We start from the raw sequence: 22,403 nt of genomic DNA, 5'->3' as shown, positions 1-22,403 counted from the left end.
TCCGTCTTGGTTTATTAGTCCCCTTTATATCAAGTTTTGACCATAAATTTAACTAACAAAATGTTAATGCGTGTCACAAAAAATTATGTCTTTAGATTTGTATTTAAACATGGTTTCTGATGATATTATTTACTATGTATAATTTATATTTTATTATTTAAAATCATGATCAAATTATGACACTAAATACATGAGGGACTAATAAACCAAGATGGAGATAGTAAATGCTAAGAACATGAGCAGCAGCCTATCTCGAAGTCAGAGCTTTTTGTATCACCGGTGCTCCAATATTGCAACGGATGGGGTCGACCATTATTGAGTTCCCGCCAGTTGCAAGGCCCCATTTCTCAACCTGTCGTCGTTATGTTCCGGCCCCCAACTGTCTGCATTCACTGCCCAACGAGGCAGAGGAACGAACGGACGAACACCAACACTGGCCTGCGTGCACACGCAGCCAGGTTAGGTGCATGTTACGTCGACCATCGCCCGTGAGCGAGATTGCTGCCAGATTACATTCACCAAGACCCGGAGCGCCCATACCGCACGTACGTCCTCCCTGCGTTCTGTCGTGCTTTGCGTAAACCTCGGAGCGCTTTTGGAGTTCGATCGCTAATTATGATGGTGCGTACACGTATGTTTACGTGTTAAAGGTGACACGAACGGGGATCGTTTGGTTGCATCTCGGCTGACCGGTATGATGGGCCTGTTGAGGCGATGCGCGCTGAGGTAGGGTTTTGGTGTTACGGTGATCGATTCTCGCTTGCCCAACCTAAATCTAAATCATCTTTGTAGAAGAGTATGTTTTAGTCAATGCAATCAAAAGACCGATCTCTTGAAAGAATTAAGCAACACATTTAACAATCCGGGAGGCCGTCGGCCTCGGCTGATGAGGCGGTCGATTATGGCATGGGCTCGTGGTGTGGATGTCGATTCAGATGCGGGGAGGAGAGGGGAGACCCGTCCTCTGCAGTGGAGGAACCTGACGACGTTGCTGGAGATTAGTGTGTCGTCGGGGGCCAGGACTAGGGTTGACTCGATCGGCCCCAAAGCACATCGCCGCAATCACCGTCGACGAGAAGGCCAGCGCTGTTCACTAAAAAACACCCTTCGCTGACCGGTCATCATTGAGGCATTGACAGAAGAAAACCCCATGGTAATGCAACTTATCATTTACTAATAGACGCGGGTACGTTGCTATGGACTATAATGCATATATAAATGAATTAAACCAATAATTAAGTTTATCTCTAAGAAATGTTGTTGTCCGAACTATCCCTCATGTTATCTCCAACACACGGTCTCAACACAAAAACTCCATGTTGGCAAGAGATGCTTGGCCATGTCGTTGAGAGCCTGTTGACCGTCCTTGCTCGCGAGCGCTTTAAAAAATGATTCGAGACGATTAACTGTCTGCTTAATTAATTAGTTACAGAAATAATTAGCTATCTACATTAGTAGAAAAATGACATTATGTTCAGCTCATTAGTCCCGGTTTGTAAATGAACCGGCACTAATGTGACCATTAGTGCCGGTTCCAACGGCTAGACGGTCGGCGCTCATTAGTCCCGATTCGTGTCGAACCTCTAGTACCGGTTCGTGGCACGAACCGGTACTAGAGGCCCACCTTTAGTCCCGGTTTGTATCACCAACCGGGACTAAAGATCATCCTATATAAACCCCTTCATCGAGCCCGAGCTCTCTGTTCTTCCCCTTTCCTCTCCTCTCTGTTTTCTTCCTCTCCTCTCGAGCTCATCCTCCATTTTTCCCAAAATTTGTCAAGATTTGAAGGCACCCCATCCATGATCACAAAGGTTAACAACTTTGTCCTTTCATCTCTCATTGCTAGATTAGCTCTTGCAATGCTCTATAAGTATAGTGATTTGTGGGTTTTATTTTGGGAGGAATTATATGTGGTAGTTTATTTGATTTATATGCAATTTGAGCTCAAAATAACTCTTAGTTTGCATATGTAGGTGTGGTTTACTTAGTGCCTTCCCGTCTCCGTCCTAACCACCGTCGATCACCCGCACTGTCCCGTCGCCGGCACCACCTTGTGGTGAGCCTCTTGTTCTTATCGTTTTTATATGAAAAAAAATCATGTTTGTGTGATTTAGATATATAGTTACTTGTATAATTTTCTTACCCGTACGTTGTTTGTTATACATAGTGCCATGGTTTTGATATTCGTCCCCGTCGGCCTTCGTCCGGTTTATGATTCGGATGTGGTATATTCTCTTTTATAACTACTTATTGCATTTTGTGTTTATGACAAATTATGCCCATCAAGTTGACATAGATATTTTTATCTAGGAGGTATGTGAACCGGAAATTCCAACTGACCCTTTTGTCGAGAGGTTAAATTTAGTTGAAAAAGAAAACAAGTATTTGAAAGAAAAATAAAAAGAATTGAGGAGGAGAAGATGGAATTGGAGTTGCATGTTGCCGATGTCGTCAATGATCACAAGATCAAGATGGAGAAAATGCACTTGAAGATTAGAAAGATTAGAAAATATGCCATTGATAGTGAGGCTTGGTATCATTATGCTGTTGGATCAATTCTTACCTTAGTTGTGATCTTGATCGCATTTGTTGTTGCATTTAAATGCTTTAACTAGAGAGTTTATTTGTTGTTTTATGAGAATAAGTGTGTATGAACTTTATGTATGAACTTGTATTAATTTGGTGTTTTCGGTGCTGTGCAATGAAGATGAGCCGACAATGGATGTATGATGACCGATGCTTTCCCCAATCCGTTAATGGCGTGCAAACTTTTCTGCTTGCGGCCGAGGCAAACAAGCGGGCGGATGGTTTTATGTGTTGTCCATGTGCTGTCTGTAAGAATGATCGGAATTACTCTAAGTCAAGAACACATTCACTGGCACCTGTTTGAGTCCGGTTTTATGCCCCACTATAATGTTTGGACCAAGCACGGAGAAAGAGGGGTTATGATGGAAGAGAATGAAGAAGAAGAGGACGACGACAGCTATCCTGGCCATGGGTTCCCTGAATACGATGGTACAACAATGGGGGAAGAAGTTAAGCCGGCAATGCGGGAAGAATCTGAAGAAGAGGCATCAGATGAGCCCGCTGATGATCTAGGTCGGGCCATTGCCGATGCAAAGAGAAAGTGCGCAACTGAATAGGAGAGGCTAAAGTTGCAGCGCATGTTAGAGGATCACATGAAATTGTTGTACCCAAATTGCGAAGCTAACAAGAAAAAGCTGGGCACCACACTGGAATTGCTGCAATGAAAGGCAGAGAATGGTGTACTTGACAAGGGATTTGGAAAGTTGCTGATAATGTTAAAGAAGATGCTTCCAAAGGACAACGAATTGCCCGAGAGTACGTACGAAGCAAAGAAGGCTGTCTGCCCTCTAGGATTAGAGGTGCAGAGGATACATGCATGCCCTAATGACTGCATCCTCTACCGCGGTGAGTACGAGGATTTGAACGCATGCCCGATATGCGGTGCATTGTGCTATAAGATCAACCGCGATGACCCTGGTGATGTCGAGGGCGAGCGCCCCAGGAAGAAGATTCCTGCCAAGGTGACGTGGTATGCTCCTATAATACCACTGTTGAAACGTTTGTTCCAAAACAAAGAGCATGCCAAGTTGATGCGATGGCACAAAGAGGACCATAAGAAAGACGGGAAGTTGAGAGTACCCGCTGGCGGGTCGCAGTGGAGAAAAATCAAGAGGAAGTGGAGGGACTTTGCAGATGACGCAAGGAACGTATGGTTTGGTCTAAGCGCAGATGGCATTAATCCTTTTGGGGAGCAGAGCAGCAATCATAGCACCTGGCCTGTGACTCTATGTATGTATAACCTTCCTCCTTGGTTGTGCATGAAGTGGAAGTTCATTATGATGCCAGTGCTCATCCAAGGCCCTAAGCAACCCGGCAACGACATTGATGTGTACCTAAGGCCATTAGTTGAAGAACTCTTACAGCCGTGGAATGGAAAAGGTGTACGTGCGTGGGATCAGCTCGATCAGGAAGAATTTGACCTACATGCGTTGTTGTTTGTGACCATCAATGATTGGCCTGCTCTCAGTAACCTTTCAGGACAGACAAACAAGGGATACCACACATGCACGCACCGTTTGGATAATACCGATAGTATAGATTTGGATAATTGTAAGAAGAATGTGTACCTGGGACATCGTCGATTTCTTCCGAGCAGGCATCCCATAAGAAAGAAAGGCAAGCATTTCAAAGGTGAGGCAGATCACTGGACGAAGCCTCGCCACCGTACTGGTGATGATGTACATGATATGGTCAATGATTTAAAGGTAATCTTTGAAAAGGGTCCTGGCGGACAATCTGTTCCAAATGACACTGACGGACGCGCACCCATGTGGAAGAAGAAATATATATTTTGGGACCCACCCTATTGGAAAGACCTAGAGGTTCGCTCTGCAATCAACGTGATGCACGTGACGAAGAATCTTTGCGTGACCCTGCTTGGCTTCTTGGGCGTGTATGGGAAGACAAAAGATACACCGGAGGCACGGGAGGACCAGCAACGTATGCACGAAAAAATGACATACATCAGGGTCATGCCAGCTACGCTCTTACCAAAGAAGAGAAGGAAATCTTCTTTGAATGCCTGCTCAGTATGAAGGTCCCGTCTGGCTTCTCGTCGAATATAAAGGGAATAATAAATATGGCAGAGAAAGAGTTCCAGAACCTAAAGTCTCATGACTGCCACGTGATTATGACGCAGCTGCTTCCGGTTGCATTGAGGGGGCTTCTACCGGAAAACGTTCGATTAGCCATTGTGAAGCTATGTGCATTCCTTAATGCAATCTCTCAGAAGGTAATCGATCCGGAAATCATACCAAGGTTAGAGAATGATTTGGTGTAATGTCTTGTCAGTTTTGAGTTGGTGTTCCCACCATCCTTCTTCAGTATCATGGCGCACGTCTTAGTTCACCTATGCGAAGAGATTGCCGTTCTGGGTCCTGTATTTTACACAATACGTTCCCCTTTGAGAGGTTCATGAGAGTCTTAAAGAAATATGTTCATAACCGTGCTAGGCCAGAAGGAAGCATCTCCAAGGGCCATGAAAATGAGGAGGTCATTAAGTTTTGTGTTGACTTTATTCCTGACCTTAAGCCGATTGGTGTTCCTGAACCGCGGCATCAGGGCAGACTGGGTGGAAATAGCACGCTAGGACTGAAACAAGTAATATGTATGGACAGGAATTCTCTCACTCAAGCACACTACACAGTTCTACAAAATTCTGCCTTGGTGGCTCCGTATATCAAGGACACAAGAATATTCTACGCTACAAACACCCGGAGTAGTCTGATGACTGGATTACACGTGAACAAACGGGGACTTTCTGGTTGCAGACACGTGCCATGCATGACGACACTATTGAAGATGACCTGTACTTGCTGTCCCAGTTACCATCTGACTTTCAAAGGGTACGAGATAAATGTGAATACAATTTACACGACCGCCCAAGATAAAAAGAGCACCAACCAAAATAGTGGTGTCTGCTTTGATGCAGCAACCAAGAGGGGAAATGACACATATTATGGTTACATAGAGGAGATATGGGAACTTGACTATGGACGTGGTTTGAAGGTCCCTTTGTTTCGGTGCAAAAGGATCAATCTAACACGAGGTGGGGTAATGGAAGACCCGCAGTACGGAATGACAATAGTGGATCTCAACAATCTTGTGTACGCAGACGAACCATTCGTCCTAGCCAATGATGTGGCGCATGTTTTCTATATGATGGACATGTCTACCAAGCTGAGAAAAAGAAAAGATAAGGAAGCGAATACATCATACGATGAGCCAAAGCGCCACATAGTTCTTTCAGGGAAAAGAAACATCATGGGAGTGGATGACAAGACAGGCATGTCAGAAGATTATGAAAAGTTTCATGAAATTGCTCCCTTCACAGTGAATATTGACCCGAGCAAACAGTTAAATGATGAAGATTATCCATGGTTACGGTGCAAAGGGACACACACGAAGAAAAAGTTTCACACCCAAAGATCCCACTCTGGGATGTGACCGGCTTCACTATCATCACTTTCTTCTGTAGTGAGTTTCGGGACTTATATATCTGGAAAGTCCCAGTTTGGACAAACTGTAGGAATCTTTGTAATAGTCAGGGTGCTTATGTGTTTTGGCATTTGAAACGTGTACTTTTGTGCTTCGGACAAACGTCATCAATTTTCAACCCTTTCTGACTTCATTTGCTATTTTTCATACATTTACCGATTGTTTTGAGCTAAGCTACCCTGAAACTGAAAAGCACTACAAATGAACTCTGAAAAGGTTGAAAGTTGGCATGGTATCATCATTTCACCTACATAGCATGTGCTAAAAAGTTGAGAGGGTTACGGCAAAAATAGGATGCACTTCGTGTACAAATTGGACAATCTCTTTCGAAGTATCAGGGTTTCTGACGAAAACTCATCTATTACAAAGGCATTTCATTTTTTTAAACTTATTTCAACTCCAGACTTTTTGTGCGTTCAGTATGCACCATTCAAAGCCACGTCATCAATTTTAAACCCTTTCTGACTTCATTTGCTATTTTTCATGCATTTACTGATTTTTTGAGCGGAAAAAGTCCATTTTAAACCCTAAACTCGTAGAGGTTTGGTGAAATAAACCCTCAAGTCGAAATGCCGGTCGATTGCACCCTGAACTATGCAATCCCGGTCTAAATCGAACCTTGACATGGTTTGATACATAAAAATGCTGACGTGGCAGGGATTTGTCTGGCTCGCGGGCCAAGCAACAACGATGTTGACCACAGCGCGCACTGGGCCGGCCCATCATACTCTTTTTTCTTTACGTTTTTCTGCAAAACGTTTCAAAAAACGCGCGCCACGACGTTTTGAACCCAGCACCTCACAGGCAATGTACGAGCGCGCTAACCATCCGGGACAACATCCGCTTCGTGATAGTTTATTCTTTCATTCTATTTTTAATAACGATCAATTTTTTGTTCTAGATTCCAGCTTGTTTGCTTTTTTGTGCTGTTTTTCTTCTTTTTTTCAATTTCGTGAACTTTTCTCGAGTTTATGAATTTTTTTCGTTTCTGTGAACTTTTTTTTCGAATCTTTTGAATTAATGAGCTTTTTCAAATTCAATGAACTTGTTTTCAAAATAATGAAATTTTTCTAAATTTGATGAACTTTTCAAGTTGACTAACTTTTCAATGAATTTGTAGTTTTTTGCCTGTTAAAATGTCTTTTTTCTGTTACACTGCTAAAAAAAGGTGTGCACATAAGGTGTTTTGAATTTGCAACCTCCCCTTTTTGGTGCAAAAACTGTCCTTACCAACCACGCCACCTCACCTCTTGTGAATAATTTATTCCAATTTCTTAGTTTTTTTCGTTTTTATCTAATGCGTGAAACTTTTTAGGAACTCGTGGACTTTTTTTGAATCCGTGGACTTTTTTCAAATCCACGAACTCTTTTCATTTTTACAACTTCTTTCAAAATTCCGAGAACTTTTCTTTTGAAAACATTTGAATTTTTTCTAAATCCATGAAATTTTTATAAAAAAATTGCGGCCTTTTTTCCTTTTGAAAAATTTGTTCACAAGGGTTTTTTTCGTTTGGTATTCCCTACTAAGATGTCCACGAATTTAACAAAAAATTAAAAACGAAAAATATAAATAAAAAGAACAGAAAAAGAAAGAAGAAAAAGAAGAAACAGGGATAATGTGAACAATGATGTGCTGTCCAGGTGGTTACTTCCGTGCTCTTTTTTTGCAGTTTTAAAGAATAAAAAAACCGTGCGTTTTAAAAGAAGGAAAAATAAAACTAAAGCGGGCCGGCCCAATGGGGAACAGTGCGGCGAAATGGCACCAATCCCGGCCATCCTGTGACACGTCGTTGATCCTGGTTTGCCAAACGACTCCAGGGTTCAGTTTAGACCGGGATTGCATAGTTCAGGGTGCAATCGACCGGGATTTCAACTTGAGGGTTTGTTTTGCCGAACCTCTACGAGTTTAGGGTTTAAAATGTACTTTTTCCTTTTTTGAGCTAAGCGACCCCGAAATTGAAAAGCACTACATATGAACTCTGAAAAGGTTGAAAGTTGGCATGGTATCATCATTTCACCCACATAGCATGTGCTAAAAAGTTGAGAGGGTTACGGCAAAAACAGGATGCACTTCGTGTACAAATTGGACAATCTCTTTCGAAGTATCAGGGTTTCGGACGAAAACTCATCTGTTACATGGGCATTTAATTTTTTTAAACTTATTCCAACTTCAGAATTTTTGTGCGTTCAGTATGCACCATTCAAAGCCACATCATCAATTTAACCCTTTCCGACTTCATTTGCTATTTTTCATGCATTTACTGATTTGTTTGAGCTAAACTACCCTAAAATTGAAAAGCACTACAAATGAACTCTGAAAAGGTTGAAAGTTGGCATGGTATCATCATTTCACCCTCATAGCATGTGCTAAAAAGTTGAGAGGGTTACAGCAAAAACAGGATGCACTTCGTGTACAAAATGACAATCTCTATCGAAGTATTAGGGTTTCGGATGAAAACTCATCTGTTACATAGGCATTTCATTTTTTTAAACTTATTCCAACTCCGGACTTTTTGTGCGTTTAGTATGCACCATTCAAAGCCACACCATCAATTTCAACCCTTTCTGACTTCAATTGCTATTTCTCATGCATTTACTGATTTTTTGATCTAAATGACCCTAAAATTGAAAAACACTACAAATGAACTCTGGAAAGGTTGAAAGTTGGCATGGTATCGTAATTTCACCCACATAGCATGTGCTAAAAAGTTGAGAGGGTTACGGCAAAAACTGGATCCACTTCGTGTACAAAATGGACAATCTCTTTCGAAGTATCAGGGTTTCGGACGAAAACTCATCTGTTACAAAGGCATTTCATTTTTTACACTTATCTAAGTTTTAGCAAATTGAATATAATGATAAAACACACTAATATTAAACAGAAGAAAAAAGAATCACTTCATAATCTATTTTAAAGTAAAGTTATTCACAAACTAGTGATTCACACAAATTTCAAATAATTCAAATTTAAACTATTCAAATTTGAAAACTACTCGCACTAACAGACAATTTATATTTTTTACCTAAAGCAAAAAGATTCACAAGAAACTCTAAATAAAGCAAAAAACAACTCAGAAATAAAAGAAAATAAATAAAGCAGAAAACAAAAGAAAAAAAACCGCCTACTAGGCCACAACGGCCTGCATACGACTAGAAACCCAAGCCTGTAGTTGAGCCAGGATGCAGGCCCGCAAGGCCCAGTAGGCCCACAGGGCAGCGCAGCAGATGTAGGCCCAGAAGGCCTGCTTTAGAGAGGAGCTCGAAGGAGCAACCACTACAAAAAAAAGACACATCCATGACATTTTGGGCCGAATGATTTTTTTTTTGTCATACTTATGACACTTCTATGACAATAATTGTGACAAAACCCGGTATCATCATAGATGTGGTGGGGTCCTACTTCTATGACAAAAAATCATGACAGAAAATGGGCTTTTCGTCCTAGGCGGGCCGGAGACGCAGCTGCATGACATTCTTTGGGCCGTCCATGACGGAAAAAATCGTGCTAGAAGTGAGGGCGAGGAAAATATCGGGGAGTTCCTGGTTACGGTGGGTGGTCGGGGGCCGAGCGATGCGCGTTTCTCTCGTACGCACGCGCATGTGTGCGAGGCGTTAATTGCGCTCTAACTGAACCCGAGCGAGGCGTTGGGCTCTAACTGAACCTGAGCGATTGCACTGCAGGCTACGCGTTACACTGAACCCGAGCGATCGATCGATCCCTTGCTGTTAATTGAAGCCGAACGATTCCTTCGCTAGTGCTGCTAACTGAAGCCGATCGATGCTTCCTCTGGATGAACAGTGAGCGTTGTTGGGGGGTTTGGATGAACAGTTCCTGGTGGGGGTTGGATGAACAGGAACCCGTGGTAGTAGAGGCCGTTGCCGCTAGATGATCAGTACCCCGATCGTCGAGATGGTGGATGAACAGGACCCCGTGGAGGGCTGGATGAATAGGACCCCGTGGAGGGCTGGATGAACAGTAGCCGGTGGAGGGCTGGATGAATAGTAGCCCGTGGAGGGGTGGTTGAATAGGACCCCATGGAGAGGGCTGGTTGAACAGTAGCCAGTGGAGGCTGGATAAACATGAGCCCGTGGATGAACAGTCGCAGGTGGAGGCTGGAGGAGGTCGACGGTGGATGAATAGTAGCCCGTGGAGGCTGGAGGAGATCGACAGTGGAGATGAACAGTATCCCGTGGAGTCCCGTTTTGCGGTACGCCACACTCCTCCCGATGAACAGGACCCCCGTTTCGACCGTAGGGCTCCAACACAAGTCCGTTTCCTCCGTTTTGCGGTACGCCACACCCCTCCCGATCAACAGGACCCCGTTTCGACCTTAGGAGGTCCGTTTCCTCCATTTTGCGGTACTCCAGTCCCCTCCCGATGAACAGGATTCCGTTTCCACCATGGCCGGTCGAACACAAGGCCGTTTCCTCTGTTCTGCGGTACGCCAGACCTCATTTTCATTGCCTGTTCCGTCCAAGCCGGTTTTCTCCCGATGAACAGCACGCATTTTGTTGCCTCCCGATGAACACGACGCATTCCGTTGCCTCCCCATGAACATGACGATGACGCAGTTTCTCCGTTCCGACCCAGCCACAACCATGTACACGAGCCCTGGCCGTACGTATGCACGAGTAGGCGTTCGAGACCCCGCCCGTATGTACGTACGTGGTCGTATTTACTTTCTTGCACCCTGGCCGCTGTACGTACGTGTACATGTTACGTGCGCGCCTCTACTGCCACACGTGCACGCCTCTACTACCACACGTGTGTGCCTCTACATCAACCAGTATGTACGTACACGTTCGTGACCAGAATGACAACGCTACGTACGCTTCGACCGGGTGGATACCAACTGTCAGTCACTTCCTTGCGTGCGAAGATGTACCTGCTGGGTCCCAGAAGTCAGGGGGGCGAATCATTTTTTTGCCCTTAATATGGACGCACTTCCCTGCGTGCGAAGATGTAGCTGGTCGGTCCTAGCAGTCAGGGGGGAAACATTTTTTTCGTGAAATACGGTGGCCTGTCCGGTGGGTCCCTGTTGTCAGGTGGAGGAATCATCATTTTCCGCATAATAAAGAGGCACTTCCTTGCTGCGGCCTTGGACCCAGCTATCAGCCTCTCCACGTATAGTACTCTTCTGATGGAAGTCGTTCCTTGACCACGCCGCACTGAGAGCACCAGGGCGGTGGACGACGGTGAGGCCTAGGAAGGGGACGACGCGGAGCCGGGGAAGACGCGGCAGTGGAAGCCCACACGGAGAGGAGTACGAGGGTTCACTGGTTCGGCTGCGGTGTGAGGCTGCCGTCGCCGCAGGGCCTGGCCAGCGGTGGGAGTAGTAGGGGGCGGTGAGGCCTCCGCGGCATCACAGCCGGCCACGAGAGGCAGGAGCACGTGGCACGACCGGCGCTGGTTTGGGAGGCTGGAGCAAGAAGACCAGAGGTTGAAGAAGCACTACGGTCGTTGGATGGACATCGTACGGTCATTGGAGCTAGAATCATTCATATTGACTAAGTTGACAAAGCCCTCCGTCCCCATCAACTAAGTAGGCCCACAAGTCAGCCTCCCACGGAGGGGGGTATTCATTTTTTGTGCGTAATAAGGAGGCACTTCCTTGCGTGCGAAGATATAGCTGGTGGGTCCGAGCTGTCAGCGGGGGGGGGGGGACGTTTTTTTCGCGAAATACAGAGGCCCTTCCGGTGGGTCCCATATGTCAGGTGGAGGAATCATTATTTTGCGCGTAATAAGGAGGCATTTCCTTGTGGGCGGCCATGGACCCAGCTGTCAGCTTCTCCACATACAGTCCACTTCCGATGGATGTCGTTCGTTGACCACGTTGACCACGGCGCGCCGAGAGCACAAGGGCGGTGGACGACGGCGAGGCCTACGAAGGGAACGACACAGAGCCAGGGAAGACACGACAGTGGCTGCCCACGCGGTGAGGAGTACGAGGGTTGACTGGTTCGGCTGCCGTCGCCGGAAAATAACAGGAGGTGTGGGTGAGTAGAGGGATAGACAGGCCAGGGATGCGAGTATGGTGGGGCCGTGAGGCCTGCCCGGCAGCACAGTCGGCCACGGGAGGCGGGAGCATGCGGTTCCGCTGGTGCTGGTTTGGGCGGCTGGAGCAGGAAGATCAGAGACTGAAGAAGCATGATTGCTGTTAGATTGACATCTAACGGTCTGACGCTGGTAGAGTCGATTGTTGACTAAGTTCCTTTTTTTGAGAAACCTTGTGTACGCATGAACTTAGTAGGCCCACAAGTCAGCCTCCAAATCTGTGGCAGACAACATAGAGCCCATTTGCTAAAAAAATATAATTTGCAGCCCATTTGCTAATTCTTAAGTAATTTATTACATCCCATTTTCTGCCCAGGACCACGGTCAAGTTCAACCTTTTGCATATTTCGGTGGAGTCCGAACTGTTGTAATCCCGAAATGATAAACATTTTCTTAAGAACTTATTGATTTGCCAAAAAATATTGTCTTGTTTTTGTAAGCAAATAAGACGTGGGACAATTGAGTTGGTTTAAGGGAAAACCGGTGGTAAAAAAATCAGCACTGGGAGGGAAAACAACAACAAAAATAAGGATGTAAATATGAAAAGGGAACTTTATGTATTTTCAATATAATGATACGTGTATATGAACTAGTAAAACTATAGGTAGAGATTAGAAAACGGATGTAGGACATGGTGTTTTAAGAGGAAAATAGAACTGGGTTGTGTGTTTGATTCAGTAAAAAAAACTGCCTGCAGATGTTCTAAGACAAAATATAACTAACGCTGGCGGGCCAGAGGCCAGTAGATACCTGCTGGATCTTTGTGCCCCGTTGTCCTTATGGGCTGGGCCTGTTAAAAACAAAACCAAGCCTGGGCAGTCTACAACCCAGTTGAAACTTGCTCGACCTGAAAAAACAATATACCTGCTCAACAAACGAGAGAATTCTGCAAGTACAAACTGATAACTGGGATGCAGCAGGTATATTGTTTTTTCATCGTGATAATAAGTGCATGCACTTGTTTCGAAAAATTTGGAGAACTGGGAATTCGAACGGCAGGTGCTTATGCTACCCATCAAATAAAAATTAGGTGCCTGAAAATTCGTTTCGAAACAAATGATTCAGCTTTATATCCACGTCGAGCCTCGGCATGATGGTTGGAAGCAAATGCCAAGTTCATACCGAAAGATCGTTAACGACAATACCAACTTGCGGACGACAAGGTAGTACTAGTACCAATACGAAACTAACTTATAATCTTTTTACTCCTGGCCCTAGTGTTGGTCTGGTAGAAAATTTTGTAGAGGACCAGCTCCCGCTCCTTCTTTTGCTCCAGGTCCCCGAGGTGGTACTGCTGCATCACCTAGTGGTCCTCTGCTAGTCGAAGTTCTTGTTGGTGTGCAGCACCAGAACCTTTTTGCTGCCCGTCTACCGGCCGTTGACCATCACCGGCAAGGTATTGCCGGTCTTGTGCCACATCGCGTGCATGCCGCACTCCGACTGTATCTTGCGACGCGTCCACGTGCCCCTTTTGAATGCCCTGGAATTGCGCTGGAAGAAATGCTTGCTAAGGCCACTCAGTGTGATACCTGCAGTATTGTTGAATACAGGTCTTAGTGTACGTAGTTGGCATTTTCATAACATCTTTGGCATGTTGCAGTCATTTGTTTCACTTTTATTAACTATCAAATTGTAATTGCTTCACTAGGTCTGCGTCTAAAAAGAAAAATAGAGCTATAAACAAAGGAATATTTTTGTGCAAGTAGACGGTCGATCGACGTCTTACCTTGAAGTTTCTCAGGATGGGTGTAGCATATTGCTACCTCTTGAGCACTGCGTTGGTTTTCCCTTGAAGAGAAAAGGGTGATGCAGCAAAGTAGCGTAAGTATTTCCCTCAGTTTTTGAGAACCAAGGTATCAATCTAGTAGGAGGCCACGCACGAGTCCCTCGCACCTACACCAACAAAAAAAATCCTCGCAACCAACACGATAAGGGGTTGTCAACCCCTACACGGTCACTTACGAGAGTGAGATCTGATAGATATGATAAGATAATATTTTTGGTATTTTTATGATAAAGATGCAAAGTAAAGAAAGTAAAACAAAAACGGCGCGAGAAATAGCTTGTTATCGGGAGATTAATATGATGGAAAATAGACCCGGGGGACCATAGGTTTCAGTAGTGGCTTCTCTCAAGAGCATAAGTATTTACGGTGGGTGAACAAATTACTATTGAGCAATTGACAGAATTGAGCATAGTTGATAGAATATCTAGGTATGATCATGTATATAGGCATCACGTCCGAGACAAGTAGACCGACTCCTGCCTGCATCTACTACTATTACTCCACACATCGACCGCTATCCAGCATGCATCTAGAGTATTAAGTTCATAAGAACAGAGTAATGCTTTAAGCAAGATGACATGCTATAGAGGGATAAATTCATGAAATATGATTAAAAAAACCCATCTTGTCATCCTCGATGGCAACAATACAATACGTGCCTTGCTGCCCCTACTGTCACTGGGAAAGGACACCGCAAGATTGAACCCAAAGCTAAGCACTTCTCCCATTGCAAGAAAGATCAATCTAGTAGGCCAAACCAAACTGATAATTCGAAGAAACTTGCAAAGATAACCAATCATACATAAAAGAATTCAGAAGATTCAAATATTGTTCATAGATAAACTTGATCATTAAAGTCACAATTCATCGGTCTCAACAAACACACCGCAAAAGAAGATTACATCGAATAGATCTCCACAAGAGAGGGGGAGAACATTGTATTGAGATCCAAAAAGAGAGAGGAAGCCATCTAGCTAATAACTATGGACCCGAAGGTCTGAGGTAAACTACTCACACTTCATCGGAGAGGCTATGGTGTTGATGTAGAAGCCCTCCGTGATCGATGCCCCCTCCGGCGGAGCTCCGGAACAGGCCCTAAGATGGGATCTCACGGGTACAGAAGGTTGCGGCGGTGGAATTAGGTTTTGGGCTCCATATCTGGTAGTTTGGGGGTTCGTAGGTATATATAGGAGGAAGGAGTACGTCGGTGGAGCAACGTGGGGCCCACGAGGGTGGAGGGCGCGCCTAGGGGGGGGGTAGGCGCGCCCCCTACCTCGTGGCTTCCTGGTAGCTTTCTTGACGTAGGGTCCAAGTCCTCTGGATCACGTTCGTTCTGAAAATCATGTTCCCGAAGGTTTCATTCCGTTTGGACTCCGTTTGATATTCTTTTTCTGCGAAACTCTGAAATAGGCAAAAAACAACAATTCTGGACTGGGCCTCCGGTTAATAGGTTAGTCCCAAAAATAATATAAAAGTGTATAATAAAGCCCAATAATGTCCAAAACAGAAGATAATATAGCATGGAGCAATCAAAAATTATAGATACGTTGGAGATGTATCAAGCATCCCCAAGCTTAATTCCTGGTCGTCCTCGAGTAGGTAAATGATAAAAACAGAATTTTTGATGTGGAATGCTACTTGGCATAATTTCAATGTAATTCTTCTTAATTGTGGTATGAATATTCAGATCCGAAAGATTCAAGATAAAAGTTCAATATTGACATAAAAATAATAATACTTCATGCATACTAACTAAGCAATTATGTCCTCTCAAAATAACATGGACAAAGAAAGTTCATCCCTACAAAATCATATCGTTTAGTCATGCTCCATTTTCGTCACACAAGAATGCTCTCATCATGCACAACCCCGATGACAAGCCAAGCAATTGTTTCATACTTTAGTAATCTCAAACTTTTTCAACCTTCACGCAATACATGAGCGTGAGGCATGGATATAGCACTATGGGTGTAATAGAATATGATGATGGGGGTTATGTGGAGAAGACAAAAAGGGAGAAAGTCTCACATCAACGAGGCTAATCAATGAGCTATGGAGATGCCCATCGATTGATGTTAATGCAAGGAGTAGGGATTACCATGCAACGGATGCACTAGAGCTATAAATATATGAAAGCTCAACAAAAGAAACTAAGTGGGTGTGCATCCAACTTGCTTGGTCACGAAGACCTAGGGCACTTGAGGAGGCCCATTGTTGGAATATACAAGCCAAGTTCTATAATGAAAAATTCCCACTAGTATATGAAAGTGACAAAACAAGAGACTCTCTATCATGAAGATTATGGTGCTACTTTGAAGCACAAGTGTGGTAAAAGGATAGTAACATTGTCCCTTCTCTCTCTTTCTCTCATTTTTTGGGCCTTCTCTTTTTTTATGGCCTTTCTCTCTTTTTTATTCCTCACTGGGGACAATGCTCTAGAAAATGATGATCATCACACTTCTGTTTATTTACAACTCAATGATTACAACTCGATACTAGAATAGAGTATGACTCTATATGAATGCCTCCGGCGGTGTACCGGGATATGCAATGAACCAAGAGTGACATGTATGAAAGAATTATGAACGGTGGCTTTGCCACAAATACTATGTCAACTACATGATCATTCAAAGCAATATGACAATGATGAATGTGTCATGATAAATGGAACAGTGGAAAGTTGCATGGCAATATATCTCGGAATGGCTATGGAAATGCCATAATAGGTAGGTATGGTGGCTGTTTTGAGGAAGATATAAGGAGGTTTATGTGTGAAAGAGCGTATCATATCACGGGGTTTGGATGCACCGGCGAAGTTTGCACCAACTCTCAATGTGAGAAAGGGCAATGCACGGTACCGAAGAGGCTAGCAATGATGGAAAGGTGAGAGTGCGTATAATCCATGGGCTCAACATTAGTCATAAAGAACTCACATACTTATTGCAAAAATCTACAAGTCATCAAAAACCAAGCACTATGCGCATGCTCCTAGGGGGATAGATTGGTAGGAAAAGACCATCGCTCGTCCCCGACCGCCACTCATAAGGAGGACAATCAAAGAACACCTCATGTTTCAAATTTGTTACATAACGTTTACCATACGTGCATGCTACGGGACTTACAAACTTCAACACAAGTATTTCTCAAATTCACAACTACTCAACTAGCACAACTTTGATATCACAACCTCCATGTCTCAAAACAATCATCAAGCATCAAACTTCTCTTAGTATTCAACACACTCATAAGATTTTTTTTACTAATCTTGAATACCTAGCATATTAGGATTATTTAAGCAAATTACCATGCTATTTAAGACTCTCAAAATAATATAAGTTAAGCATGAGAGATCAATAGTTTCTATAAAACAAATCCACCACTGTGCTTTAAAAGATATAAGTGAAGTACTAGAGCAAAAACAATATAACTCAAAAGATATAAGTGAAGCACATAGAGTATTCTAATAATTTCTGAATCATGTGTGTCTCTCTCAAAAGGTGTGTACATCAAATATGATTGTGGTAAACTAAAAAGCAAAGACTCAAATCATACAAGACGCTCCAAGCAAAACACATATCATGTGGTGAATAAAAATATAGCTCCAAGTAAAGTTACCGATGGAAGTAGACGAAAGAGGGGATGCCTTCCGGGGCATCCCCAAGCTTTGGCTTTTAGTTGTCCTTAGATTATCTTGGGGGTGCCATGGGCATCCCCAAGCTTAGGCTCTTGCCACTCCTTGTTCCATAATCCATCAAATCTTTCACCCAAAACTTGAAAACTTCAGAACACAAAACTCAGCAGAAAATCTCGTGAGCTCCGTTAGCGAAAGAAAACAAAAGACCACTTCAAGATACTGTAATGAACTCATTTTTTATTTATATTGGTGTTAAACCTACTGTATTCCAACTTCTCTATGGTTTATAAACTATTTTACTAGCCATAGATTCATGAAAATAAGCAAACAACACACGAAAAACAGAATCTGTCAACAGAACAGTCTGTAGTAATCTGTAACTAAAGCAAACTTCTGGAACTCCAAAACATCAGCCAAAATAGGAAGACCTAGAGAATTTGTTTATTGATCATCAGAAATTGGAATCAGTATTTTATCACGTTCTGGTGATTTTTAACAATTATTTTCGTGAACAGAAAGTTTCTGGAATTTTCTGCAAGATCAAATAACTATCATCCAAGAAGATCCTATAGGTTTAACTTGGCACAAACACTAATTAGAACATAAAACACATCTAACCAGAGGATAGAACAAATATTTATTCCTAAACAGAAGTAAAAAGCAAAAAACTAAAAATAAAATTGGGTTGCCTCCCAACAAGCGCTATCGTTTAACGCCCCTAGCTAGGCATAAAAGCGGGGATAGATCTAGGTATTGCCATCTTTGGTAGGCAATCCATAAGTGGCTCTCATAATAGATTCATAAGGTAATTTTATTTTATTTCTAGGGAAGTGTTCCATGCCTTTCTTTAATGGAAATTGGAATCTAATATTCCCTTCCTTCATATCAATAATTGCACCAATCGTTCTAAGGAAAGGTCTACCAAGAATAATAGGACATGAAGGATTACAATCTATATCAAGAACAATAAAATCTACGGGCACATAGTTCCTATTTGCAACAATAAGAACATCATTAATTTTTCTCATAGTTTTTTTAATAGTGGAATCCGCAAGGTGCAAGTTTAAAGAGCAATCATCAAAATCACGGAAACCTAGCAAATCGCACAAAGTCTTTGGAATCGTGGAAACACTAGCACCCAAATCACACAAAGCATAGCATTCATGATCTTTAATCTTAATTTTAATAGTAGGTTCCCACTCATCATAAAGTTTTCTAGGGATAGAAACTTCCAACTCAAGTTTTTCTTCTTAAGATTGCATCAAAGCATCAACGATATGTTTGGTAAAGGCTTTATTTTGACTATAATCATGAGAAGAATTTAGCACGGATTGCAACAAGGAAATACAATCTATCAAAGAGCAGCTATCATAATTAAATTCCTTGAAATCCAAAATAGTGGGTTCATTAATATCTAATGTTTTGATCTCTTCAATCCCACTTTTATCAATTTTAGCATCAAGATCTGAAAACTCCGTATTTCTGGAACACCTTCTAGGTAAAGGTGGATCATATTCAGTCCCATCATTATCAAGATTCATATTGCAAAACAAAGATTTAATAGGGGATACATCAATAACTTTTAGATCTTCATCTTCATTTTCATAGAAATTTGAAGAACACGCTTTGACAAAGCAATCTTTCTTAGCACGCATCCTAGCGGTTCTTTCTTTGCACTCATCAATGGAAATTCTCATGGCTTTGAGAGACTCATTGATATCATGCTTAGGAGGAATAGATCTAAGTTTCAAAGAATCAACATCAAGAGAAATTCTATCAACGTTCCTAGCCAATTCATCAACTTTAAGCAATTTTTCTTCAAGCAAAGCATTGAAATTCTTTTGCGAATTCATAAATTCCTTAACACTAGTCTCAAATTCAGAGGGCATCTTGTTAAAATTTCCATAAGAATTGTTGTAGGAATTACCATTATTAGAGGAATTACTAGGATAAGGCCAAGGATTAAAGTTTCCTCTATACGCGTTATTACCAAAATTATTCCTACCAACAAAATTCACATCCAAAGATTCATTATTATTCTCAATCAAAGTAGACAAAGGCATATCATTAGGATAAGAAGAAACACTCTTAGTAGCAATAATTTCATAAGTTCATCCATCTTTCCACTCAAAACATTAATTTCTTCTATCACATGCACTTTTTTATTAGTGGATCTTTCAGTGTGCCATTGAGAATAATTAACCATAATATTATCTAGGAGTTTAGTAGCTTCTCCTAAAGTGATTTCCATAAAAGTGCCTCCCGTGGCCGAATCTAAAAGATTTCTAGAAGCAAAATTCAATCCGGCATTAATTTTTTGTATAATCATCCACAAATTCAAACCATGCGTAGGGAAATTACGTATCATTAATTTCATCCTCTCCCAAGCTTGTGCAACATGTTCATGATCAAGTTGCTTAAAATTCATAATATCGTTTCTAAGAGAGATAATCTTAGCGGGAGGAAAATACTTAGAGATAAAAACATCTTTGCACTTATTCCAAGAATCAATACTATTTTTAGGCAAAGACGAAAACCAAGCTTTAGCACGATCTCTAAGCGAAAAAGGAAATAGCTTCAATTTAACAATATCATTGTCAACATCTTTCTTCTTTTGCATATCACACAAATCAACGAAGCTATTTAGATGGGTAGCGGCATCTTCACTAGGAAGGCCGGCGAATTGATCTTTCATGACAAGATTCAACAAAGCAACATTGATTTCACAAGATACAGTATCGGTAAGAGGAGAAATCGGAGTGCTAAGGAAATCATTATTGTTGGTATTGGTAAAGTCACATAATTTGGTATTATCTTGAGCCATCGTGACAAGCAAGCAACCCAACACACGAGCGAACAAGAAGCGAACAAAAGAGGCGAACCAAAAAGAGAGGACGAATAAAACGGCAAGGGTGAAGTGGGGGAGAGGAAAACGAGAGGGAAATGGCAAATAATGTAATGCGGGAGATAAGGGTTTGTGATGGGTACTTGGTACGTTGAATTTTGCGTAGACCTCCCCGGCAACGGCGCCAGAAATCCTTCTTGCTACCTCTTGAGCACTGCGTTGGTTTTCCCTTGAAGAGGAAAGGGTGATGCAGCAAAGTAGCGTAAGTATTTCCCTCAGTTTTTGATAACCAAGGTATCAATCCAGTAGGAGGCCACGCACGAGTCCCTCGCACCTACACAAACAAATAAATCCTCGCAACCAACGCGATAAGGGGTTGTCAATCACTTACGAGAGTGAGATCTGATAGATATGATAAGATAATATTTTTGGTATTTTTATGATAAAGATTAAAAGTAAAGATTGCAAAATAAACGGCGACAGAAATGGCTAGTTAACGGGAGATTAATATGATGGAAAATAGACCCGGGGGCCATAGGTTTCACTAGTGGCTTCTCTCAAGAGCATAAGTATTTACGGTGGGTGAACAAATTACTGTTGAGCAATTGACAGAATTGAGCATAGTTATGAGAATATCTAGGTATGATCATGTATATAGGCATCACGTCCGAGACAAGTAGACCGACTCCTGCCTGCATCTACTACTATTACTCCACACATTGACCGCTATCCAGCATGCATCTAGAGTATTAAGTTCATAAGAACAGAGTAATGCTTTAAGCAAGATGACATGCTATAGAGGGATAAATTCATGCAATATGATATAAACCCCATCTTGTTATCCTCGATGGCAACAATATAATACGTGCCTTGCTGCCCCTACTGTCACTGGGAAAGGACACCGCAAGATTGAACCCAAAGCTAAGCACTTCTCCCATTGCAAGAAAGATCAATCTAGTAGGCCAAACCAAACTGATAATTCGAAGAAACTTGCAAAGATAACCAATCATACATAAAAGAATTCAGAAGATTCAAATATTGTTCATAGATAAACTTGATCATTAAAGTCACAATTCATCAGTCTCAACAAACACACCGCAAAAGAAGATTACATCGAATAGATCTCCACAAGAGAGGGGGAGAACATTGTATTGAGATCCAAAAAGAGAGAGGAAGCCATCTAGCTAATAACTATGGACCCGAAGGTCTGAGGTAAACTACTCACACTTCATCGGAGAGGCTATGGTGTTGATGTAGAAGCCCTCCGTGAACGATGCCCCCTCCGGCGGAGCTCCGGAACAGGCCCCATGATGGGATCTCACGGGTACAGAAGGTTGCGGCTGTGGAATTAGGTTTTTGGCTCCGTATCTCGTAGTTTGGGGGTACGTAGGTATATATAGGAGGAAGGAGTATGTCGGTGGAGCAACGTGGGCCCCACGAGGGTGGAGGGCGCGCCCAGGGGGGGTAGGCGCGCCCCCTACCTCATGGCTTCCTGGTAGCTTTCTTGACGTAGGGTCCAAGTCCTCTGGATCACGTTCGTTCCGAAAACCACGTTCCCGAAGGTTTCATTCCTTTTGGACTCCGTTTGATATTCTTTTTCTGTGAAACTCCGAAATAGGCAAAAAACAGTAATTCTGGGCTGGGCCTCCGGTTAATAGGTTAGTCCCAAAAATAATATAAAAGTGTATAATAAAGCCCAATAATGTCCAAAACAGAAGATAATATAGCATGGAGCAATCAAAAATTATAGATACGTTGGAGACGTATCAAATATGCCGTGCTCGCCGTCGATGGTTGGTATGAACAAATCAATGAGAGGGTGAGATCTCGTGCTGTCAGCACTGTGATGCCCGGATAATTAAGCTACAGTGAACCTCTGCTAGTGATGCCACGTTGCCTCAATTATTGTTGCAAATCTCGCGTTAGTCCGAGACCGGTTCGAATTCAGATTCAAATTCTAACAAACAATAAAAGTTTTCAAATATTAAAACTAAAATGT

The sequence above is a fragment of the Aegilops tauschii genome, chromosome 5, assembly GCF_002575655.3.
Source record: "Aegilops tauschii subsp. strangulata cultivar AL8/78 chromosome 5, Aet v6.0, whole genome shotgun sequence".
Classification (NCBI taxonomy): Eukaryota; Viridiplantae; Streptophyta; class Magnoliopsida; order Poales; family Poaceae; genus Aegilops; species Aegilops tauschii.
This window is presented reverse-complemented; position numbering follows the sequence as displayed.